A 27,064-nucleotide genomic window follows, 5' to 3' on the forward strand; every position below is an offset into this window, starting at 1 on the left:
TGTACTCTATGTTTTCTATTTCTTGTTCATGTGACCTTGATATCCTGTATTTCTGATGGTGCAGTCTGAGTCCCTGAGTGACTGTAGAGCAGAGCTCTCCAACCCTAACCACAAATCTACTATAAATTTGGATGAGCAACACATAAACATTTATTGTATTAGGCCACTGAGATTTATTTTTTTCATTTAATTTAATTTAAGCTCCAGGATACATGTCCAGGATGTGCAGGTTTGTTACATAGGTAAACATGTGCCATGGTGATTTGTTGCACCTATTAACTTATCACCTAGGTATTAAGCCCCTCATACATTAGCTGTTTATTCCGATAAGCTGCAGGCATCAAACTACCTGACTTTAAACTATACCACAAGGCTACCGTAAACTAAACAGCATGGTACTGGTATAAAAACAGATACATAGACCAATGGAAAAGAATAGAGATCTCAGAAATAAGACTGCACATCTACAACCATCTGATCTTTGACAAACCTTACAAAAACAAGCATGGGGGAAAGGATTCCCTGTTTAAAAAATGATGATGGGAAAACTGGCTAGCCATAGGCAGAAAACTGAAACTGGACCCCTTCCTTATATTTTATACAAAATTATCTCAAGGTGGATTAAAGACTTAAATGTAAAACCAAAAAACATAAAAACCCTAGAATTTCAAGTTTATTTTGTTACTGAAGCATAACATAGCCTATCCTGACCAGTAAAAGTTCTTATTACCTTCTCTTGAAAATGTTTTTGAGATGGAGTTTCTCTCTTGTTGCCCAAGCTGGAGTACAATGGCATGATCTCAGCTCACTGCAACCCCTGCCTCCCGGGTTCAAGCGGTTCTTCTGCCTCAGCCTCCCGAGTACCTGAGATTACAGGCATGCATCACCACGCCCAGCTAATTTTTTGTACTTTTAGTAGAAACAGGGTTTCACCATGTTAGCCAAGCTGGTCTCAAACTCTTCACTTCAGGTGATCCTCCCACCTTCTGCCTGCCAAAGTGCTAGGATTACAGGCGTGACAACTGCATCCGGCCAAAAATCTTACTGGATGAAATTAAAATTGAATTGGTCACACTTTTCAGACATCATCGGCCTCCCACACTAGAAAGTAAATTTTTCAATGACAGAAGTTTTGTCTCAGTCATTTATCCCCTTAGTTTAGTCTGACACCAAATAATTAACTTTTTAAATAAAATAGATTGACTTCTCAGCTCTGACCTCAACCTTTTGGGAAGATCTTATATTGGGTTTTGTTTTCTACCAACTTTCCCCCAATCACCTGCTCCATTTAGCAATAAAATGTAATTGCAGCCTCACTGACCCAGTTGAAAGCTCATGGATCACTTTTTGGCCCTTGGCTTGTGTTTCACATACTGGCTTTTGTTTTCAGCACCCCCTCAGGTTCAGATTGTGCCATCACTATCTTGATTCTTGGGCTGGCCTGAAATCTCAGGAACTTAGAAACAGGGTGTTAATAATTATAAACATGGCCATTATCAAATTCCCTGCCTTGCTAGAATGCAAACAATTTTAGTAAAATGCAAATTGATTTCCCATCCAACTTCTGAAAATAAATTATTTTCATTTAATCATCAAATAAAGTTATTTACAAATGTTTTCAACTTTATTAAACTAGCACTGGCTTAGTAATTTCCTACCCCGTATATATAACTAAACACAAAAACATCTTGGATGAACAACAAAGCTGGGACCCAACCCAACCCATTCTTTCAAATCCAGCCTTTGGTCAGAGGAAATGACATAGTAATGGCTTTCACAAGCAGATGAGTGCTGCATCTGAGCACATTTCCAATCATAGAATCCAAATTTCCTGTCCCATTAGGTTTTGAATTCTGATATCCTGTCCCAACACTACAATACCAGCAGTTTTGCCCGTGTTTAACCTCAAATCTTAACATCAGAATTGCCCCATGGAGCTTTGCAAAAACATTTATGTTTAAGCCTCACCCATGAAATTTCTGTTTAGAAAGTACAGGGTAGAAGCCAGGCATGTATATGAGAAAAAAATCCACCAGTGATTCTGATAGTCAACCTCAGTTAATAATTACTGACTTAGATCATTATAAAATGTGTATGTGTGTATATATATATATACACACACACACACACAAATACATATTATGTATATATATTTTTATACATAAGAAATATATATATGTATATATATATGTATTTTTAGGTGTGCTTCCAACTATTTAAAAGGTAGCAGCAGCATTTCTTGGTTTTCACTGCTGACATCCATGCAGAAGGCATTCACTTTAGGATTCTTTAAGTGTTCATAATTGACTCCAATCAAGCCTTCTTAACATCAGTACATTCAGATTTTGAAAAGCAGTGACAATATTTCAGAAATTCACTTCTATGGAATTTTTACCATTTTATATTAAATTATAAATTTTATTCATGTGGCCAACTCATAGCTAATTAAACCTGGCTTGATCTTTTCAAATGGAAATGAGTCCAGGCTATGGGAGAGAAAATTATTTCTTGTGATTTGAGCCCTTAAATTCCAAATATTCCAAATTGCCTGTAATTATCATTCATAAATTTCCCTTTGAATCTTATTATATTTGCATCCTGATTTATAGAACAAGAAAAAAAATACCTTTAGCTCTTGAAGGAAAATGGTTATATTCTCAGTATTTTTCTAAAAACTTTTAGAAAAACCTTTTTCTTTCTATTTAACTGAGATGTTTTTGTGAATGTTCAAGTTTGAGATAGAGTGATCAAGGTGTGATTCCATTATAAAGGCATTCTGTCCAATACGTTTAATTATAATAACATGCGTTATTTCATGCTGTCCAAAAAAATTCCTAATTATAAGTTTGCTACCCAAGTAGAATTCTCCTCTTGAAAAAATAGCCTGCTGACCCATCACCTTAGCAGTAATTATGCTCTGTTTAAATTAATAAGTTAAAATTTGTGTTTCTATACAACCAGTCTCTTCTGAATATAACTAGTTTTGTTTAATACTCCATAGCTGATAAATCTGAGTTTCTGATCTTATTAAACTGAAAGCTAGATTGATCCATTGTGACCTAACCCAGTCATCTCTTTATGAAATCCCTCTTTATATGTCACTGGATAGCATCTCTATTTTTATTTTTGTTGCTGTTTTTCCTGTTGCCTCTGTCACAAAAAGAAATTTCTAAATTTCATTATCTACTGTATTGTATGGAACATATTGCTTTCTTTTCTTCATTTTTTCCCAAATAAGTATTTTTTATATATATTTTATTATTATACTTTAAGTTCTAGGGTACATGTGCACAACGTGCAGGTTTGCTACATAGGTATACATTTGCCATGTTGGTTTGCTGCATCCATTAACTCGTCATTTACCTTAGGTATTTCTCCTAATGCTATCCCTCTACCCTCCCCCAACCCCACGACAGAACTCGGGGTGTGATGTTCCCCACCCTGTGTCCGAGTGTTCTCATTGTTCTGTTCCCACCTATGAGTGAGAACATGTGGTGTTTGGTTTTCTGTCCTTGTGATAGTTTGCTCAGAATGACGGTTTCCAGCTGCATCCATGTCCCTACAAAGGACATGAACTCATCCTTTTTTATGGCTGCATAGTATTCCATGGTGTACATGTGCCATATTTTCTTAATCCAGTCTATCATTGATGGACATTTGGGTTGGTTCCAAGTTTTTGCTATTGTGAATAGTGCTGCAATAAACATACGTCTGCATGTCTCTTTATTGTAGCATGACTTACAATCTTTTGGGTATATACCCAGGAATGGGATCACTGGTTCAAATGGTATTTCTAGTTCTAGATGCTTGAGGAATCGCCACACTGTCTTCCACAATGGTTGAACTAGTTTACACTCCCACCAACAGTGTAAAAGCATTCCTATTTCTCCACATCCTCTCCTGCATCCATTGTTTTCTGACTTTTTAATGATCGCCATTCTAACTGGTGTGAGACGTTATCTCATTGTGGTTTTGATTTGCATTTCTCTGATGACCAGTGATGATGAGCATTTTTTCATGTGTGTGTTGGCTGCATAAATGTCTTCTCTTGAGAACTGCCTGTTCATTTCCTTTGCTCACATTTTGATGGGGTTGTTTGTTTTTTTCTTGTGAATTTTTTTAGGTTCTTTGTAGATTCTGGCTATTAGCCCTTTGTCAGATGGGTAGATTGCAAATATTTTCCCCCATTCTGTAGGTTGCCTGTTCACTCTGATGGTAGTTTATTTGCTGTGCAGCAGCTCTAATTAGTTTAATTAGATCACATTTGTCTATTTTGGCTTTTGTTGCCATTGCTTTTGGTGTTTTAATCATGAAGTCCTTGCCCATGCCTATGTCCTGAATGGTATTGCCTAGGTTTTCTTCTAGGGTTTTTATGGTTTTAGGTCTAACATTTAAGTCTTTAATCCATCTTGAATTAATTTTTGTATTAGGTGTAAGGAAGGGATCCAGTTTCAGCTTTCTACATATGGCTAGCCAATTTTTCCAACACCATTTATTAAGTGGGGAATCCTTTCCCCATTTCTTATTTTTGTCAGGTTTGTCAAAGATCAGATGGTTGTAGATGTGTGGTGTTATTTCTGAGGCCTCTGTTCTGTTCCATTGGTCTATATATCTGTTTTGGTACCAGTACCATGCTGTTTTGGTTACTGTGGCCTTGTAATATAGTTTGAAGTCAGGTGGCATGATACCTCCAGCTTCGTTCTTTTGACTTAGGATTGTCTTGGCATTGAGGGGTCTTTTTTGGTTCCATATGAACTCTAAAATAGTTTTTGTCCAATTCTGTGAAGAAAGTCATTGGTAGCTTGATGGGGAAAGCACTGAATCTATAAATTACCTTGCACAGTATGGCAATTTTCACAGTATTGTTCCTTCCTATCCATGAGCATGGAATGTTCGTCCATTTGTTTGTTTTCTCTTTTATTTCATTGAGTAGTGGTTTGTAGTTATCCTTAAAGAGGTCCTTCACATCCCTTGTAAGTTGGATTCCTAGATATTTTATTCTCTTTGAAGCAATTGTGAATAGCAGTTCACTCATGATTTGGCTCTCTGTTTGTCTATTATTGGTGTATAGGAATACTCGTAATTTTTGCACATTGGTTTTGTACCTTGAGACTTTGCTGAAGTTGCTTATCAGTTTTGGAGATTTGGGGCTGAGATGATGGGGTTTTCTAAATACACAATCATGGCATCTGCAAACAGGGACAATTTGACTTGCTCTTTTCCTAATTGAATACCCTTTATTTCTTTCTCCCGCCTGATTGCCCTGGCCAGAACTTCCAACACTATGTTGAATAGGAGTGGTGAGAAAGGGCATCCCTGTCTTGTGCCAGTTTTCAGAGGGAATGCTTCCAGTTTTTGCCCATTCAGTATGATATTGGCTGTGGGTTTTTCATAAATAGCTCTTATTATTTTGAGATACATTACATCAATATCTAGTTTATTGAGAGTTTTTAGCATGAAGGGCTGTTGAAGTTTGTCGAAGGTCTTTTCTGCATCTATTGAGATAATCATGTGGTTTTTGTCATTGGTTCTGTTTATCTGATTGATTATGTTTATTGATTTGTGTATGTTGAACCAGCCTTGCATCCCAGGGATGAAGCCCACTTGATCGTGGTGGATAAGCTTTTTGATGTGCTGCTGGATTCAGTTTGCCAGTATTTTATTGAGGATTTTCGCATCGATGTTCATCAGGTCTAAAATTATATTTGTTTGTTGTGTCTCTGCCAGGCTTTGGTACCAGGATGATGCTGGTCTCACAAAATGAGTTAGGGAGGATTTCCTCTTTTTCTATTGATTGGAATAGTTTCAGAAGGAATGGTACGAGCTCTTCTTTGTACCTCTGGTAGAATTAGGCTGTGAATCCGTCTGGTACTGGACTTTTTTTGGTTGGTAGGCTATTAATTATTGCCTCGATTTCAGAGCCCATTATTGGTCTATTCAGAGATTCAATTTCTTCCTGGATTAGTTTTGGGAGGGTGTATGTGCCCAGGAATTTATCCATTTCTTCTAGATTTTCTAGTTTATTTGCATAGAAGTGTTTATAGCATTGTTTTATGATACTTTGTATTTCTGTGGGATCGGTGGTGATATCCCCTTTATCATTTTTTATTGTGTCTATTTGATTCTTCTCTGTTTTCTTTTTTATTAGTCTTGCTAGTGGTCTATCAATTTTGTTGATCATTTCAAAGATCAGCTCCTGGATCATTGATTTTTTGAAGAGATTTTTGTGTCTCTATCTCCTTCAGTTCTGCTCTGTTCTTAGTTATTTCTTGCCTTCTGCTAGCTTTTGAATTTGTTTGCTCTCGCTTCTCTATTTCTTTTCATTGTGATGTTATGACATTGATTTTAGATCTTTCCTGCTTTCTCTTGTTGGCATTTAGTGCTATAAATTTCCCTTTACACACTTTTCTAAATGTGTCCCAGAGATTCTGGTACGTTGTGTCTTTGTTCTCACTGGGTTCAAAGAACCCCTTTATTTCTGCCTTCATTTCGTTATGTACCCAGTAGTCATTCAGGAGCAGGTTGTTCAGTTTCCATGTAGTTGTGCGGTTTTGAGTGAGTTTATTAATCCTGAGTTCTAAATTGATTGCACTGTGGTCTGAGAGACAGTTTGTTGTGATTTCTTTTCTTTAACATTTGCTGAGGAGTGCTGTACTTCCAACTATGTGCTCAATTTTGGAATAAGTGTGATATTGTGCTGAGAAGAATGTATATTCTGTTAATTTGGAGTGGAGAGTTCTGTAGATTTCTATTAAGTCTGTTTGGTGCAAAGCTGAGTTCAATTCCTGGATATCCTTGTTAACATTATGTCTCGTTGATCTGTCTAATATAGATAGTAGGGTGCCAAAGTCTCCCATTATTATTGTGTGTGAGTCTAAGTCTCTTTGTAGGTCTCTAAGGACTTGCTTTATGAATCTGGGTGCTACTGTATTGGGTTCATATATATTTAGGATAGGTAACTCTTCTTGGTGAATTGATCCGTTTACTATTATGTAGTGGCCTTGTTTGTCTCTTTTGATCTTTGTCAGTTTAAAGTCAGTTTTATGACAGACTAGGATTGCAACCCCTGCCTTTTTTTTTTTTTTTTTTTTTTTTTTTTGCTTTCCATTTGCTTAGCAGATCTTCCTCCATCCCTTTATTTTGAGCCTGTGTGTGTCTCTGCACATGAGATGAGTCTCCAGAATACAGCACACTGATGAGTCTTGACTCTTTATCCTATTTGCCAGTCTGTGTCTTTTAATTGGGGAATTTAGTCCATTTACATTTAATTTTAATATTGTTATATGTGTATTTGATCCTGTCATTATGATGTTAGCTGGTAAATTTTCCCGTTATTTGATGCAGTTTTTTCCTAGCATTGGTAGTCTTTACAATTTGGCATGATTTTGCAGTGGCTGGTACCAGTTGTTCCTTTCCATGTTTAGTGCTTCCTTCAGGAGCTCTTGTAAGGCAGGCGTGGTGGTGACAAATCTCTCAGCATTTGCTTGTCTGTAAAGGAATTTATTTCTCCTTCACTTATGAAGCTTAGTTTGGCTGGATATAAAATTCTGGGTTGAAAATTATTTTCTTTAAGAATGTTGAATATTGGCACCCACTCTCTTCTCTTCTGGCTTGTAGAGTTTCTACTAAGAGATCTGCTGTTAGTCTGATGGGCTTCCCTTTGTGGGTAACCTGACCTTTCTCTCTGGCTGCCCTTAACATTTTTTCCTTCATTTCAACCTTGGTGAATCTGACAACTATTTGTCTTGGGGTTGCTCTTCTCAAGGAGTGTCTTTGTGGTGCTCTCTGTATTTCCTGAATTTGATGTTGGCCTGCCTTGCTAGGTTGGGGAAGCTCTCCTGGATAATATCCTGAAGAATGTTTTCCAACTTGGTTCCATCCTCCCCATCACTTTCAGGTACACCAATCAGATGTAGATCTGGTCTTTTCACATTGTTCCATCTTTCTTGGGGTCTTTGCTCATTTCTTTTTACTCTTTTTTCTCTAAAGTTCTCTTCCCACTTTATTTCATTAATTTGATCTTCAATCACGGATACCCTTTCTTCCACTTGATCAAATCGGCTATTGAAGCTTGTGCATGCGTCACATAATTCTCGTGCCATGGTTTTCAGTTCCATCAGGTCATTTAAGGTCTTCTCTACACTGTTTATTCTAGTTGGCCATTCGTCTAATCTTTTTTCAAGTTTTTTAACTTCCTTGCAATGGGTTCCAACATCCTCCTTTAGCTCAGAGAAGTTTGTTATTACTAACCTTCTGAAGCCTACTTCTGTCAGCTTGTCAAAGTCATTCTCCATCCAGCTTTGTTCTGCTGCTGGCAAGGAGCTGTGATCCTTTAGAGGATAAGAGGTGCTCTGGATTTTAGAATTTTCAGCTTTTCGCTCTGGTTTCTCCCCATCTTTGTGGTTTTATCTACCTTTGATCTTTGATGCTGGTGACCTACAGATGGGGTTTTGGTGTGGTTATCCTTTTACTTGATGTTGATGCTTTTACTTTCTGTTTGTTAGTTTTCCCTCTAACAGTCAGGGCCCTCAGCTGCAGGTCTATTAGAGTTTGCTGGAGGTCCACTCCAGACCCTATTTGCCTGGGTGACACCAGCGGAGGCTCAGTTGAAAATGCAGAAATCACCCATCTTCTGCGTCGATCGCACTGGGAGCTGCAGACCAGAGCTGTTCCTATTCGCCATCTTGGAATGGAATTGCAAAATAAGTTTTATAAAGTTCAAGGATGGCTCGCTAAGCCCCAATTTCTGAAATTTAATGAAAAAGTTTATATTTTTCCTTAGTATTTTTTTGTTTTTATAAGCATTGATAGTCTCCCAGTGATTAATGTTTATTTTGTTTCTTTAAATATCATTCCATTAAAATTCTGACTTGTTAAATCTTTTATTTCTAAAGAATGATGGGTTTTATTTTATACTCTTGTTAACACTTACAGATATATTTAGTGGGAGCTTGTTTCACGTTGTAAGGAAGTACAAATAACAGTTACAACATTCTTACAATAACCATGGCTCTATGCAATGAGTACACTACTCTTACAACACAGTCAGGTACTTTGTCCAAAAATTTCTCTTTGTAGACTTCTCTTTCTGCACTTCCAAGGTTAGATCCTAGAAAGTCTGTAAGTGATATTGATGTTGAACTACATAGCTGTGAATTTCTAAGAACTGATTTAATCGTGTTTTAATTTGTACCAAATTTCCATAATTGACTGAACACAATTGATCTTAGTGGCTATTTTGTTCCATTGGATTGCTTGCTTGCTCTTGAGTGTGATTTTTGGAGGACAATTTATAGTATATTGAGGAGAAGTCAAGAAAAGAGAAAAATTATAGCTGTGTGATTTAGAAGGATGTCCAACAGTCATTTAAAACAGCAAGATTTATACAAACCAATTTCTTATCCTAATACTCAATGTTAGCATCTGAAAAAAAATCTTACTTCTGTATTTTTAAAAATTTAAATGGATTACAACACTAGAAATAAAACAAACAAACAAAAAAACCCAAATAAAACTAGAAAGAACTTTTAGATATGGAAAGCAAGAAGGAAAACACACTTAATGGCTATATGTTAGGAATGGCTAATGTATTGGTCTCTAAGCTGATGTGGTACTGAGTGAGTAATAGCCACCAAAAGAGTCCTGGTTTGTAAATATAATCTTGAAAATACTGCAGCAGAGTGATTTTCTAAGTGTGGTGGTGAATCACAAGCATAAAAATCACCATGAATGCTTGTTAAAGAATAAACATAGGTTTTAAGTATGGACTAGACAGTCAAAATCTAAAAAAATTCGTCCAAAAATTTATATTATTGAGAAGCTCACTCAGACAATTCTTATGCAGGCTAAGGTTGTGGAAGCACAGCTATAGTGTGTGTGTGTGTGTGTGTGTGTGTCTGCGTGTGTATTTCATTTCTTTTATTTGTTTTCCCTACAGTTTACTGAGTGAGAATTCTATGCAGAACCTGAGACTTGTCAATCAACGGCTAAGGGAATGAAACACTTTGCACTTGATGAGAATCAACATGATGTTCCTGAAGATCTTTCAACCCATGTTGGACATTTGAGATCTGAACCAAAATAAGGAAGTTCATCCCCCTTGGACTTCAGCCTTGCCCTGCATACGTCTTTTCTAGCTCATTGGTAAGTGTCAAAATGTCAATGAAGATAAAAGAAAAGGGAATATTTCTGTTTGCTTATATGCTGGCTTAGTGATTTTATTTGATAGAGAAAACAAAGCCTCACCAACTACAAACGGCTATTTTGCTAAGCCCAGAGTTGATGCAGTAAAATATGTGCTTTGGGGAAAATACATGCTTTGGGAAACTTGTTCATAGCTAGCCTTGAGGCTGACATTAGTAGTTGTGTTACAGAACGAAGTTATTTACTGATGATTACAACAATCTGAGATGTCTGGAGGACAAGGATTACCTAGAGAACAGAAACACAAACATTAGGGAGACATTATCATTGAGGATATGAAAAGGACTCATAGCTTACTGAAATACATTCTTTCGCATTTTTTCAGACATGTTCTTATGCTAGCTATCATTTTGTGCACAGAAAATAACCTAAACTCCCAAAAAGGAATATCAGAGTCCATCCCCTTCAATGAATGTTTTCATGATGAACATAATGAAAAATAAAAGCACCTGCTATAACCAAGTACAAATTCACTTTCCCCTTGACCTTCCAAGAGACAAAAGATCTAGGAGATAAAATACGAGACTCAGACTAATGGCTTTTTAAAAGTTTCACTCTGATGGAAGCCAGACTCCCTCTCCACCCCAGTGGCCTCTCCCAGTGTTCATTCTGCAAGAAAAAATCATACATCAATGGATGAGACTTCAGTAGAGGCAGATCTGAGGGCAAAGACAGAATTACCGCAAAGCTCATGAAATTTAGGCTTGAGTCTTTCACTTGCATTTGCTCATTCTGAGGTAATCTGGTGGGACCTAGCAATGTATTTATGGAGTCATATATTGTTTCTATTTTTTTCTGTAAAATTTGCAAAACGAAGATGCCTTAACTGAAATTAGTTAAGATTACTTTCTCTTTCTCCACTGTCTCCCTTCTTCTGCTGGGTAGCATAAGAAGTGGATATTATGGGGATATGGCTAAAGGGAAATTGAGTTGGGAAATTTAGTTAGGATTTGGTGGTATATAATTATGTGGTATATAGTCTCTATGTCTGTTAATTTTCAGGGACATGTCTACTTCTTACTGAGCTGGTAGCTCTTGCTTTGTGTGTAAATGGGCAAGCCCAGTTTTCTGATTGTAATGTAAGTGTGTTTTATGGTTGTTGGTACTGGGATTCTATGGGCTGTGGAAGCCAAAAAAGTTTGAAATGTATAGAGTCATATGTTAGTTTGTGGATAATTCTTCTAATCACAGGTTTCAACAGCTTATACCAGAGCATGTGGTTTCTTTTTTTCTCTTTTGTCAGGAAAACACTTAAAAATGTCATATTCAAGTATATAATGCAATGTAATTTTTTCATTTTTGATAAAACTCGTGAGAAACAGAATTTATCATGTTGCCTCTATTCCTTGTTAGTAGTACAAAAAGCAAGACTACATGTGTATGAAGTCATATGTTTCAACATTCCAACTATATGTAATGTAACTCAAATTTTGTTTACTCCATCTTGAGAAAGACTTTCTCTTTTCCACGTAGAAATTGGTTTTATGAAAGTGGTTTTATAAAATCTTTGTCATGTGAAGCAATGATCAAGTATTACAAAGTCAAAACATGTAAAAAATAAATTAGAGAAGGATGTTTGTATGACCTTTGTGGGCATTTAATATATGCAATTTGCTGTGCTACTTTCTCTTGTTCTGAATGATTACTTTTATACCCAATGTCTTTTCCTTGAAAAATGATCATCACATTTTATAAGCTTCAGGCCCCATAAATTCTTGTTTTTGTCCTTCCTAGGAAGGCTAAGTAGAGTATTTCAAAATGTCTAAAATATTCGAATGAAATTTAATGTGGCTCTGAACAAAAGTCAACAAAACTGTAAAGAGTAGTATTAAACCATATCAAGTCTCTGCCTCTCAGTCTTTCATTCTCTCTTACACACACAGGCACACACAAATACAGAACCTGTCTAGTCTTTTCATACTTTAGAGAACAGAACAGATATTCTCAACGTACAACATTATAATTTATATTGGAGATCAATCACCCTCACAAAGAAAATTCTGAAGTGGGTTTTATTTTCTTGTTTCTTCAAAAAGGCAAATACTTCTATTTTATTGACTTCAAATCAACTGGGAAAGTACACACTTCTCAAGCCTCTATGTCTGTAAATAATGTTTATCTGCTTTGTGTGTCTAAGAACAATCTTTAAGCTCCTCTTATATTCCTAAGAAGTTGTCTCTGATTATTTATGCTGCAAATGCTAACTAGGAAAACAACTCAAAGCCATGCAGGAAAAAGATATTCAGTTCTCTCCTGGAAAACCATAAAAAAGAAACCTCTTCATCAGATGAATAGATCGTATAAGCAAATCTACAAAACTAATGATGATTTTATTTTTTTGTACACTATCTATAAAACAAAGAGAAGTCATTCAGCTTCTCTAAAGGAAACTTGAAAAGTTCTCATTTAGTTCAATATTCACACTGAAGTCTTGGAAGCTAAGCAGGTCAGTGTCAGGCTCTGAACCAGCCTCTTTGCCCTTTGTCCACTCCTATGCCCTCTCCAGCACTCTAACAATAGACAGCAGGACTATAATAGCAATGGATTCAAGTTCAGTATCCCAAATTAAACTTAGGACTTAAGAAATAGATGGAGAGGTGGAGTAAGATGACAGAATAGAAGGCTCCACCAACCATCCCCTCCCTACCCCCTCTTGTCCCCTGCCACAAAGCCACCAATTTAACAACTATCAACACAGGAAAAAAAAAAAAAAAAAAAAAAAAAAAAACCTTTGTAAGAACCAAAAATCAGATGAGCCCTCATAGTACCTAGTTTTATAACTTCATATTGCTGAAAGATGGACTGAAGAAATACAAAAACACTCCTGCATTGCAAATGCCACTCCTTCCCCAGCCAAGGCAACAGCAGTGGCATGGTGCAGAGAGCTTCTCTGGGCTAGGAGGGGAGGGGATAACATGGCAATTGTGAGGCATTGAATTCAGTGCCATTCTGTTGGAGCAAAAAGGAAAACCACACTAAACTTGGCTGACGCCCGCCCACAGGGGAAGCATTTAAACCAGCCCTAGCTAGAGGAGAATCACGAATCTCAGCAGTTAGAACTTGAGTACCTACAAACCTTGCCACAGAGGGCTACAGCACTCTCTGTCTTCAAGTAAACTTGAAGGGCAGTCTAGGCCATAAGGACTGCAACTCTTAGTTAAGTCCTAGTGCTGAATGAGGCCCGAAGACAGGAGACTGGCGGGGCATGTGACATATGAGACAACAGCTGGGGCAGCTAAGGGAGTGCTGGCATCACTCCTCGCCTAACTCCAGGCTGCACAGCTCATGGCTTCAAAAGACACCCCTTCCTTCTGCTTGAAGAGGGAAAGGGAAAGAGTGGGGAGTACTTTGTCTTGCATCTTGGATACCAGCTCAGCCACAGCAAGACAAGAGACTGATAAAAGTCATGAAGCCTCTGTTCCAGACCTTCTAGCTCTCAGAAGACATTTCTAGACACACCTTGGGCCAGAAAGGAGCCTACAGCCTTGAAGGAAAGGATACAGTGCCTGCAGCATTCCTTAACTGCTAATTGAAGAGTTCTTGAGCCCTGAATAACCATCAAGGATACCCAGGTAGTATATCAAGGGCCTTGGATGAGCCTCTGAGACTTGCTGGCTTCAGTGAGACTCAGCACATTACCAATTGGGTTGGCTACAGGGCAAAACTCATTCTGCTTGAGAAAAGCAGAGGGAAAGTAAAGGAAATTTTGTCTAGCACCTTCGGTACCAGCATGGCCACAGAGGGGTAGGGCACCAAGGGGGCTCAAATATAATCTTATATTTGAAAAAAACTAAAGTATCTGCAAGAAAACTATTAAAACTGATAACAAATTTAGTAAAGTTGCAGGATACAAAATCAACACACAAAAATCAGTAGCATTTTAAAATGCCAACAGTGTCAAATGTGAAAATGAAATAACAAAGTAATCCCATTTACAATAGCCACATATACAATTAAATACTTAGGAATTAACCAAAGTGTGAAAGATAACTATAATGAAAACTGTGAAACACCGACGAAAGAAATTGAAGAGGACACCAAAAAATGGAAAAGTATTCCATGTTCATGGATCAGAAAAATCAATATTGTTAAAGTATCTATACTACTCAAAGCAATCTACAAATTCAGTGCAATCCCTGTAAAAAATACCAATGACATTCTTCACAGAAATAGAAAAAAAAAATCCTAAAATTTATATGAAACCACAAAAGACCCAGAATAGCCAAAGCTATCCTAAGCAAAAAGAACTAAACTGGAGGAATCATACTATCTGACTTCAAATTATACTGCAGAGCTATAGTAACCAAAACAGCATGGTACTGGCATAAAAACAGACACGTAGACTGAAGGAACAGAATAGAGAACCCATAAAAAAATCCACACACCTAATATGAGCTCATTTTTGATGAAGGTGCCAAGAACATACACTGGGGAAAATACTGTCTCCTCAATAAATGATACTGGGAAAACTGGATATCCATATACAAAGAATGAAACTCGACCTTTTTCTATCACCATTTACAAAATCAAATAAAAATGGACTAAAGACTTAAATCTAAGATCTCAAACTATGAAACTACTACAAGAAAACACTGGGGAAAATCTCCAGGTCATGGTCTGGACAAAAACTTCTTAAGCAGCACCCCACAAGCACAGCCAACCAAGGCAAAAATGAACAAATGGGATCATATCAAGTTGAAAAACTTCTGCACAGCAAAGTAAACAATCAATAAAGTGAATAAATAAGCCACAAAATGGGAGAAAATATTTGCAAACTACCCATCTGAGAAAGGATTAATAACCAGAATATATAAGGCGCTCAAACAACTCTGTAGGAAAAACAATCTAGTAATCTGATTTTTTTAAAATGGGCAAAACATTTGAAGAGCCATTTCTCAAAAAAGGGCATACAAATGGAAAACAGACATATGAAAAGCTGATCATCAGAGAAATGCAAATAAAAACTACAGTGATGTGAATGTAAATTAGTACAACTACCATGGAGAACAGTTTGGAGGTTCCTCAGAAAACTAAAAATTGAGGTATGATATTATCCAGCAATCCCACTATTGATATATGCCCAAAAGAAAGGAAATAAGTATATCAAAGAGATACCTGCACTGCTAAGTTTGTTGTAGCACTGTTGACAATAGCTAAGATTTGGAAGCAACCTTAGTGTCCATCAACAAATGACAAGATAAAGAAAATGTGGCACATATATACAATGTAGTATTATTCAGTCATAAGAAAGAATGAGATCCAGTCATTGCAACAACATGGATGGAATTGGAGATTATTAAGTGAAATAAGCCAGACACAGAAAGACAAACCTTGCATGTTCTCACTTATTTGTGGGGTCTAAAAATCAAAATAATTGAACTGATGAACGTAGAGAGTAGAAGGATTATTCCTAGAAGCTGGGAAATATAGTGGTGGGATTGCGGGGAGGTGGGGATGAATAATACATACAAAATGACAGTTAGAAAGAATGAATAAGACCTATTATTTGATAGCACAACAGAGTGACTATGGTCAATAATAACTTAATTGTACATTTTTAAATAACTTAAGGCATGCAGTTATATTATTTGTAACTCAAAGGACAAATGCTTGAGGGAACGGATACCCCATTCTCCATGACATGTTCATTTCATACTGTATGTCTGTACCAAAATATCTAATGTACCCCACAAATACATATACCTAGTCTGTCCCACAAAAATTAAAAATAAAAATAAATTTAAAAAATAAATAGATTTCAGACTTTTGAATAATTTGGGAAAGCTACGAAAAACTAAAGTCAAAAAATGCAATAGTATGTAAAGATTAAATCATCATTCATTCAGCAAATATCTGTTGAATACCCATTATGACCTCATCAACTGGTCTTTAAGGAAGTAAGTACGAATCAATGAACAGGGAAGACATATACCTTTCTTATTTAAATAACAATATGCAATTATCTATTTAATTAAAATATAGAAATATAATTATAAACACTTAATTATTAAAATTCTTTAATTACAGTTGTGATGAGTTATTAGAGAAATGTATATTATGCAATGAAACTATACAACAAGACAATTAAATTCTAGTAATTGAGACTTCTCTGAGGAATAGATATTAAATCCAGACCGAGAGGATGATTGAGTCTTAAATAGGCAAAGGGAGAGAGTTGGGAAATTGTGAAGGACTTGAAACAGCAAAATCTCATTGCACTCAAGGCAGAGAAAAATAGGCCATGTGGCTACAGAAAAATGAGCAGGAGGGTGGTAGCACAATATGAGATCAGAAAAACTAGCAGGAGCCAGGTCATGTAAAAGGCTGCCTTAAACTTTGTATTAAGGGCCAAGAGATTTCAGAAAAGTCTTCTAGGCAGGGGAGTGAGTCGCTGATGTTGTGAGAAGGGAAATGCTGTTCTTTACTATAATCCTTAGTAAAAAGAGGTAAACAGATGAAACTAACAAGGCTGTTCCTTATGGGAGAAGTTGCTGAAGGAAAACTAGACTGTAAATCACAAACATCTGTTCATGGGGGGAGTCCGGGGAAAGCAATTAAGTATAGACTGGTGGTTTAAAGAAGAAGAAGAAGTGCTGCGAAGGCCAAAGAGAGGGTAGGCTACGTGGGACTCTAGGCAACACTCTGTGAAAACACACATCTTCAGTAAAACTACAAAAACGAGAATAAGTTTAATGGCCCTAGATTTCTTGTGAAAGGTGCAAGAGATGTATTTCCCACCAAGCTGACTGAGTAGATGGAATACAAATGGCTCACAAAGATCCATAAGTAGAAAAGGAAGGAAACATGAGGAAATCAGGTCAGTAATTACAACAGCTACCATTTAATTAGCAGTTTCTCTGTGACAGGCTGTGCTAAGCTACTTACTTGCATGTCTTCATCTTATCCTCACAGAAACTGTGGGTCATAGTATAGTTATCTTCATTTATCAGAAACGGAAGCTTAGAAAGGTTAAGTAATTTGCAAAGGTCACACATATATTAGGTGGCAAAGCCAGTTTGAATACAGGCAACCTACCTTTGGAGCTCAGCTTTTAACCAGTAAAGTAAATTCACCGGGATTATGTAGAGGGCCTTCGAGTCACCCATATTTTGAAGTTTTCAGTGATGCATAAATCTTCAAAAAGAGAGAGACCCCTAAGGAATATTCCATATACTTTCATTCATTTCTTTATCCAGCATATATTAACTGTCTATTATATACTCAATAGTGTCCTAAGCACTAGGGACAAAATGGTGAGCACCAGCAAAGGTCTTCTCATGAGGCTGGCAATATTCATGAGAAGATTGGTTGGACTAGGGCTGTAAAAAGATATTAATCAAGTATGCACAGCAATTGTCCATTTTAAACATCTATTTGATATGACATGCTATGATAAAATATTATTTGAAAATTTGATTTAGTAGAATGTGTATAACTAACTTTATCCAGTTAGGAAAATATGTCAGGGCTTTCCTGGAAAAGTGACAATTACATTTCAATTTGAAGGATACTTAAGAGTTAACAAGTCAAAGGAACCGGGGCTAAAAGGAAACAGGGATGATCACTCCAGACAGGAAGAAAACCTACAAAGGTCTTGTGGCAAGAGGTAACACAGAAGACACAAGGGACAGAAGGGAGGCCAATGTGTCTGGAAAGTGAGTGCAATGACAGACACACAGGGTGAGATAAGGCTGCAAAGGAAGTTGAGGAGGATGAGGTAAGGGTTTGTGAGCTATGTTAAGAATATAAGCCTCTATGATAAGAGCGTAGGAACAGATTTGCGTTTTGACAAGATCACTCAGTCTGCTGTATTGAGAATGGATTTGACCGAGGTAAGAGCAAACGTGGGAGTCTAGTAAAAAAGTTACTGAAAAATTCCAGGCACAAAGTGATAGAAAACTTGAACTAGAGTGAAGGTAGTAGATATGAAGAGATGAATAAATTAGGGGGAAACTTGGAAGGTAATATTGAGAGCACTTGGTGAAGGATTCAATTAAGGATTGAGGAAGAGTGAAATGTTGCTAAGTTTGTGACTTACAAAATTCCGAGAATAGCAGTGTCATTTACAGTGGTAAAGAACAAAAATACTGACAAGGTTTCAGGAGGGGGCTCATAAGTTTGGTTTTGCAAATGTTGAGGTTCAGGCTCTCTCTTGAGCTATTCAAGAAGGGATGCAAATAGACACCTGCATTCTATCTGAAAGTAAGTGGAAAAGTATGTGCTGGAGACGCGAGTTTAGTATACTTTGTGTATACATTTTCATTTAAAGTAACAGGATGGATAAAATTGCCCAGGGAGAAAGGGCGTAAAAGACAGTCATTCTTTGGTATTCACAGAAAATTGATCCCAAGTCCCATTCCATGGATACCAAAATCCACAGATGCTCGAGTCTCTGATATAAAAAGGCAAAGTATTTGCGTATAACTCATGTACATCCTCCTGTGTACTTTGATTCTATATTGCTTATAATACCTAATACAGTGCAAATGTTAGGTAAATAATTGTTACAGTGTATCGTTATTTATTTGTATTATTTTTAATTATTGTATTGTTACTTTATATTGGTTTTGCATGTGTGGACTATTTTTACTCCATGTTTGGTTGGTTGAATCCACAGAAGTGGAATCTGCAGATATGGCGGGCTGAGAGTGATCCCAACATTTAATTGCTGGGTAAAGAATGAGGAATCTACTACATAGACCAAAGGAAAATCCAAAAAGATGAGGTTAAAATCTCTTGACAGAGAAAAGGAAAGAAAATGTCTCTAGAAGAGCGGAGAGACCCATACTATCGAATGCCATTAGAAGGCTAAGTAAGATAGACTTTAAGTTTCTGTTTGGATTTAGCCACGTGGAGGTTGTAGTGTGATGGCAGGTTGTTCCCACCAGGTGATGTGAGTGAAAGTCATACGGGATGGGTTGATGCATGATTAGAAGATTGGGGACTAACCTGAGGAAATGTAATTTCAAGAAAAAGAGAACATTTTTGAGAAGTTTATCTGGAAAGTATAGGAAAAGACAAAGAAAGGATTTCTGGGACATGGAAACTCTTTTGGAGTGGATCAGTCATGATTAGAAGTTGGGAAATTGAGACAGGGATGGGAGTCAAAGATAATTCTCAAATGTCTTGTGTGAGTGATCAAATGATTTACAGGGTTGTCTATGAAAAAAAGAAACTACAGGAGTTGCTGCTTTGTGGGGTAGAATATGGATTAAAGTTAGGGCATGTTGAGTTTGGGATGTCTATAAAAACACCAAATAAAAATAGTCTGTCAAGGCCAAGCATGGTAACATACATCTGTAATCCCAACATTTTGGAAGGCTGAAGCTGTAGGATCACTTGAGCCCAGGAGTTCTAGACCAGCCTGGGCAACATTGGCTGCAAAACCCTGTGTTTATGAGACCTTGCAAAACCTTGTATTTATTTAAAAAATTATTTAAAAATTACTCAGGTGTGAGGTGTGCACCTGTGGTGCCAGCATCTCAGGAGGCTGGGATGGGAGGGTCACATAAGCCCAGGAGGTCAAGGCTGTAGTGAGCTATGATCACATTGCCATTGGACTCCAGCCTGGGAGACAGAGTGAGAACCTGTCTCAGAAAAAAAAAAAAAAAAAAAAAAAAAAAAAAAAAAAAAAAAAAAGTCTATCAACAGATGGAATGGGGCTCAGAAGAGAAGATGAGGTCAAAGATTTTAGGGGAGGCAGCTCTGGATTATACATGGTAGTTAAAGCCATGAAATAGATGAGATATCAAAGAAGAGCATGTACAGAGAGGAGTAAAGAGAGACTAAATCCAACCTGGAGGATCCCTATCACTTAAAAAAATCACAGTATGGGAGAATACATGAAAACAGTAACCAGAAAGATAGGAGGAAAACCAGAAGTTTCTGTCTTGAAAGACAAAGACAGAGATTGCCTAGAGAAGAAAATTGTCAATTTACATCAAATGATTCTGAAATAAGATGAAATGATTCTGGTCAAATAAGATGAGGATTCAAAAATGTTATTGGATGTAGGGCCATGAAGATCATTGATCACTGTACTGGAAGCTATGGAATAAAGGGTTAGAGTTAGTGTGGGAACCAAATTTTAGAGTTAATAGGATATAAAGATGAAGAAACAGTGTGTAGACAATCCTTTCAAGAAGCTTGAAAAGAGTAGAAGAGGTAGTAGTAAAACTGAGAAGGCTGTAAGGCTGTATCAGCTGTAGGTACTATCAGTTGTAAATACTATGTAGCTCTTCATATTCCTGTGGCACCACCTGCCTCCCAGACCATTGGCCCAGTGAAGGACAACCAATTGTGTTTGACCAACACAGGTTCACGTCTGGGTTCAACTTGCCCTGGGAACACCAAGCCTTCCCTCTTGGCTACTTTTTATGCAGCCAAGTTGACCAGCTGCACCCCTGAATTTTTTGGCTTCTCTTGCCATTTCTGAGTTTGGAGGAATCATAACCACACTGACAGAGTCCAGTGTGGAATCTGACATCCAAAAGTACCAGACCACAAAATTTAAAACAGTGGAGAAGTGAACTCCTTGAGGGCTACACACTGCGCCATACAAAACAAGAGCTAGGAGGGAGTTAGGCAAATCAATTTCCTCACCTTTCTTTCTTCCCAGGACTACTAGGGTCACATTTTCTTCTTGCAGTCTGCCTGGAAAAAATTGCAAATGTCAAGAAGTTACACCTGTTGAACAACAATGTACACTTTAGAGTTTTCATGAGAAGGGGTAGCTATTTGGTAACACCTCATTTAGTATTGCTTTACATTCTTCCTTTTCTCATTTTTTTTCTCTCTTAAATAAGACATCAACACTTTCATCTTGGTATGAGGCTCTCTAATTTATAGTAAACCTGAGGTAAAACAAGGGTGGATTCAGGAAGCATTTTTTTGTTTTAAGGAGGGGAAGAGCTGAGCATGTCCAATTACTAATGATAAGAATCTAGTCAGGAGGAAATGTTGAAGATGCAGGAGAAGGGGAGAATTATCACTGGGGTAAGGTTTTCAAGTAAGTAGGAGGGACAGGCTCCCTAGCATGTGTGGAGAGTAAAACAAAGTTTTTCTGAGCTTTAATTATGTTCCAGGATCTCTTCACAATGATGGAATTTTTTTTTTTTTTTTTCATTTTGGTCCTCACATCTTTTGAAGTAATTCTTACCATTGTCTTCATGTTGCAAGTGAAGAAACTGCGACACAGAACTTCTAAGGAATTTTCCCAAGTCACACAATTCAGGTGGAAGAGAAATTATTATACATCTATTTTATATCTAGAGCCTTCTATTTCTAGAGCCAATATTCTCACTCAGTTTATTTTACTGCCTATCTTCCATTAAAGAGGATAATTTCTTCTATCGTGATAAGAAGAAAGGAAAAGAGGTTGAATGCAGTTGCAGATTTGAAGATGTTCACAGCTTGTGGTGGACTCCATCAGCAGTGAAGAGTGACTGGAAGAAGGGCATTTTGGGAATTTGGCAACAGTATGAAAAATTGGAAATCATTTCGTGGATAGCCTAAGTTCTTGTAATATCCTGCCACACATTCATATTGCTTCTGCCTTTGTCTTTCTCCAATCTACTGTCAACACAGCAATAGAATTAAATAAGTCAGATCATATCACTGTGCTCAGACACACCAATGACTTTCCATCTTGCTTAATAAGAACCCAACAATTCTTATTAAGACCTGCACGACACTACATTATTCAATCCTGTCCCCATCTGTCTCCTTGTTGAGCTCATCTACTTCTCTTCCCCTTGTTCACTCAGCTCCAAACTTCCATGAAAACACTGGTCATGATCTCAGTGCTGCTGCACCTACTACTTCCTCTACCTGGAATAGAGGACTCTTTCTCAAGATGCCGAGGAGGCTGGTTTCTACAGCTTTTTCAGGTTTGCTCAAAAGTTGCCTCTTAGAGAAGCCTTTCCTGTCCACACTCAACTGCCCTACCAATATTTTCTACCTCCTTCCCTTCTATACTATTTTCTTCTTAGCACTTATAATTACGTATCATAAATACTTTCATTTTTTGTCTTATTGTCTGTCTTTCCCACTAGAATTTAAAGTTCCTCAAGGAAAGAGTTTCTAATCTTTTTTTTTTTTTTTTTTTTTTTTTCAGTGCGATATCCTTAGCAGCTAGCATAATGCCTGGCTTATACTATCTTAGTAAATACTTGTTGAATGAGTTCATAATTGTGGAGAGTGGGAGAGCCAGGTTCCTGGTAATATGTGCTAAGATATCTAGGCAATACAAGACACTAGGTTGAAGGTAGTGACCAGGAATACGTAGTTTTCTGCTTTTATACTTCTCATTTACTAGAGTACAGATATGAGGTAGGGTGTTTTTTATACCAGAATTTTTTCCAGACATGTCTTTTCTGCCTTGTATTCTACCTTAGACAAAAGCTTGGACTTCTTTTTATGTCTTATGAATCTTTAGACAAACAAAAACTAATGATAAGCCACTTCTAGGGGATTTTAAAAATTCAGATGGGCAATATTAATTGTTATATATATGAGATATATTTTGAATAAAGGAAATTGTTTTTGTATCAACAACATGAACATAAATTCAGACCTTAACTTACGTATCTGTTTTTTTTTTTTTTGGACTTTGGAAAAACTTGTTATTTGTTGAGAAACATGTGAATTTGCAGCTTTAGATGTTCTATTTAGGCAGTGTTTAAGTTTGGAGGGTCAACAGACCAGATTTGGAGTCCTGATATGTAAGTCAGTACATTTCCATCTAATTTTCCACTCCCAAGAAATGGAAAAGTTTGAGTCATTAAGTGATAAGAAGCTTCCTAATTGAGACAAACAAGTTTTCTAGTGCAGCATAGAAAGTTAGACCTAGCTATAATTGAAAAGATAAAGGAGAAATTCTTATGAGAACTTAAGGAAAGTCGTATGATCTTCAACAGGTTAACGGCATTCACACAGGAACAGTGTTTTGCTTTTTTTTTTTTTTTCTTCAAATTTTCTGAGCACAGGAACTTCTGAAGTGTTTGCTAAATGCAGAATCCCCCAGGTTTAATGTATGAGCATCTGTAAAGCTAAGGCCCTAGAATTTTACATTTTAATAAGCACCGCAGCTGATTCCATTGTAAGCCATTAATAAGCCAAACATGGACAAATATTATTGTATAACATATCCTGTAATAAAAAAAGAAACATAGGCCACTAAGTTAACCAAATTAATGAAAGTCAGACACTAAAGCTCCTACATATTCCTAAAGCAGGAAACTCTATGGACTCTTTCAGTCTTTTCACTTTTGTTCTAAACAAATGTATGAAGCATTGCTTGGTTATTCATTTTAAATTTGTTTAATTGAATTGAAATGGCAATTAGAAGAGCGAATGACGCCTGGTAAAGCCGGGCAGGCTGAGGTCTAGTAAGAACTAACAGCTGAGAGTCTGTTGGGGAATAAAGAAAACAGCAATTTCCAAAAGCACACAAAAGCGCAGAAAGCACTACAGTCTAGGATCTGTTTAGGCAGGGAGAAACAGATCTCAATCACTCCAGAGGGCATTCCTGATTTACAGCCTAATAATGTCCCTGAGTTAACAACATAGGATTCCATCATTCTTAGTACTCTCTGTTTAAGATTTCAGGGAGGCACAGTGAGTCTTCCAAAGACTTAGATGCAGAAAAATAATATTAAATATATATTAGAGTAAATTCCAGTTATTTGGAAAATTAACGGAAGTAGAAAAGTTTATTCCACAGAGACATGAAATACATACTTTCCGTGTGGACAGTGGTTAAATAACCCTCTTCTGTTGGACTTGTGGTCTCGTGGGTGGTAACGTAATTTTTGCTTTAGGTGCCAGAAATTGGGTAAGATTACTGCCTGAGACAGCACAGGACAGCAACAGTGAGAGACGAAAGCCCCATCAGTGTGTGCCAGAGCTTTGCAACTCCAAACACAGTCCATCATGGACCAACAACTGCAGCATCACCTGGCAGCTGTTAGAAGTACAGACTCTCAGATCCCACCCCAGATTCCTGAGTCATAATCCATAATTTGATAAGATTCTCAGGTACATTAAAGTCTGAAAAGTGGCGTGTTAGTGAACTGCGATTTTTGTGTCAAGGGATGTACTTGGTGTTGAAGAACTGGGTTCAGAGTTCAGAGAGCAGGTGTTCAAAAGCAGCTTCAAGTCATACAAAAGAGCCAAGAATAACCCAAGAGCTTCCACCTATCTCTGTAAACAGGGTTAGAGGTTGTCAAGGTCACAGGCAGTACAGATACCATGGAACATTTTTTTTTCTTAAGAAATCTCAATTTTCAATCTCACATTTTCTTTAAAGTGTTTTTTACTATAACACAAATATTGAAACACACAAATGTGTGTACAAATTAATACATTTTAATACTGTTTTAATGAGGTAAAATTTACATGTAATAAAATGCATAACTTTTGAAGAATGTGTCCATCAGATAATTGGTACTCTGATGAAAATATAAAACATGCTCATCACTCCAGAAATCTCTCTTATCCTCTCAAATTAATTTTTAGTTCCTATGCAACTGCTGTTTTAATTTCTATCACTATAGATAGTTTTACTTGTTCCTGAACTTAATACAAATAGAACCAAGCATTATAAACTTCTTTGTGTTTAGATCCTTTTCCTTGACATACTGCTTTTGAGATTAACCTTATATTATTGTACATATCAATAATTTGCTACTTACTAGTGACTAGTGTGGTATGAATATACCACAATTTGTTCATTCTCCTGTTGATGGACGTTTGGGTTGTTCCCAGCTTTTTGGTATTATGAATAAAGCAGCTATAAAAAGAATATTCTTATACAAGCCTTCTGTGGGGAGTGCTTCATTTCTCTTAGGTAAATATCTAGGTGTAGAAATTGCTGTTAACTTTCTGAGAAATTATTAGTTTTCCTAAGCAGTTGTACCATGTTATGCTCTCACCAGCTCCACATGCTTGCTAGAATTTCAATTGCTCCACATCCTTGCTAGCATTTAGTGTGGTGCTATCAGTCTCTTTAATTTTAACTATGTGAAATGGCTATGAAATGGTAAGTTTGTGAAATGGTGCATTTCACTGCTTATGAATAATGCCAAACACCTGTGTGTGTGTGTGTGCTTTTTCCTTATCTGTATATCTTCTTTAGTGAAGAATCTGTTCAAGTTTGTGGCAGACATATTTGCCAAAATAATAATGAAAATAGGTACAATGATATCTCCCAATCTCCCATAACACATACTTGTATTCTTTTTTTTTCGGGGGGGGTGGGGGGGAGGTGGGGATGGAGTCTAGCTTTGTCGCCCGGGATGGAGTGCAGTGGTGCAATCTCGACTCGCTGCCACCTGCGCCTCCCGGGTTCAAGCAATTCTCCTGCCTCAGCCTCCCCAGTAGCTGGGATTACAGGTGCCCACCACTACGCCCAGCTAGTTTTTCTTTCTTTTGTATTTTTAGTAGAGATGGGGTTTCACTGTGTTGGCCAGGCTGGTCTCGAGCTCCTGACCTCATGACCCACCCACCTTGGCCACCCAAAGTGCTGGGATTACAAGCATGAGCCACTGTGCCCAATCTATAATGCATTCTCGACATTCCTACCATTAGGTGGTTAGGAATGTGTCACTTTATCTGAAAAAAAGGAGGGAAATCTTGCTACTGCCTTGGATGATAGCTTATGGTGAAAGTTTTACTATATGACTTCAGAGGCTAGATTATAAAAGGTGATGTGCTTCACCTAGTTCTGTGGGAATGTCTCTCTTGAGAGCCAGCTATTATGCAGTTTGAAAACCTGTGTCACTTTGTGCAGGGGTCCAGCTGGATAGGAACCTACAGCCAACACCAGCTTGCAAGATGTGAGTGTACTGTCCTAGAAGTGGATCCTTTAGCCCCATCTGAACTGCCTTAGCTGATACCAAGTGAAGCAGAGACAAGTTTTCCCCACTGAGCTTTATCCAGATTGCAGATTCATGAGCAAAATAAATGATTGTTGTTGTATTGAGTCACTTATTTATGGAGTGATTTTTTTATACAGCATCAGTAACCAGAACAGATTTTGGTTGTTTCATAACAAAAATTGGCTTTGTGACTAAATGATGAGAAAAAAAACAATGTTAGTGAAATTCGAAGGCCTTTAAGCAGCAGCCTAAGAAAACTTGGAAGGCTGCCAACGGAGCCTCTAATGTAATGAAATTGGAACCTGCAGCAAAGGGGACTTTTGTAATAGAGAGATGTGTGACCACACTGGCATCTGAGGTAATGAGAAAAATAGGAAATTTGTCAAATTTATCAAAGTACTAAATGAACTCCATATCAGTTCATCAAGAGTCAGCAGCAAGCGTTTTCTTAAAGGGCTGGATAGTACATATTTCACGCTTGGAGACCATAGGGTTTCTGTTACAGCTTCTGAACTATGCCATTGTAGCGTGAAAAAGATACAGAACATACAAAAATAAATGGGCAGGAATATATTATAATAAAACTTTATTTACAAGAATGGATGCAAACTGTGGTTTAGACATGATATGTTTGTCCCTGGAAAAACCCATGTTGAAATTTGATGCCCAGTGTGGCAGTCTTGGGAGGTGGAACCTAGTGAGGGGCGTTTGTGTTATGGGGGCAGATGCCTTATGAATAGCTGGGTGCTGTTCTCTTGGTAGCGAGTAAGATCTTGCTCTTGGGAATGGATTATCTCCTGAAAGAATGGGTTGTTGTAAAGCCAGGATACCGCTCACGTTGTCTCCTTTTTGTATGATTCCACTTTCCCTTTGATCTTATCCACCCTGTTGTGACAAAGCACAAAAGTCCTCGCCAGAAGCCAAAGCCATGCCATGAACGTCTCAGCCTGCAGAACTATGAAATAAATAAACCTCTTTTCTTT

This window comes from Rhinopithecus roxellana, chromosome 2, assembly GCF_007565055.1.
Source record: "Rhinopithecus roxellana isolate Shanxi Qingling chromosome 2, ASM756505v1, whole genome shotgun sequence".
Taxonomy (NCBI): Eukaryota; Metazoa; Chordata; class Mammalia; order Primates; family Cercopithecidae; genus Rhinopithecus; species Rhinopithecus roxellana.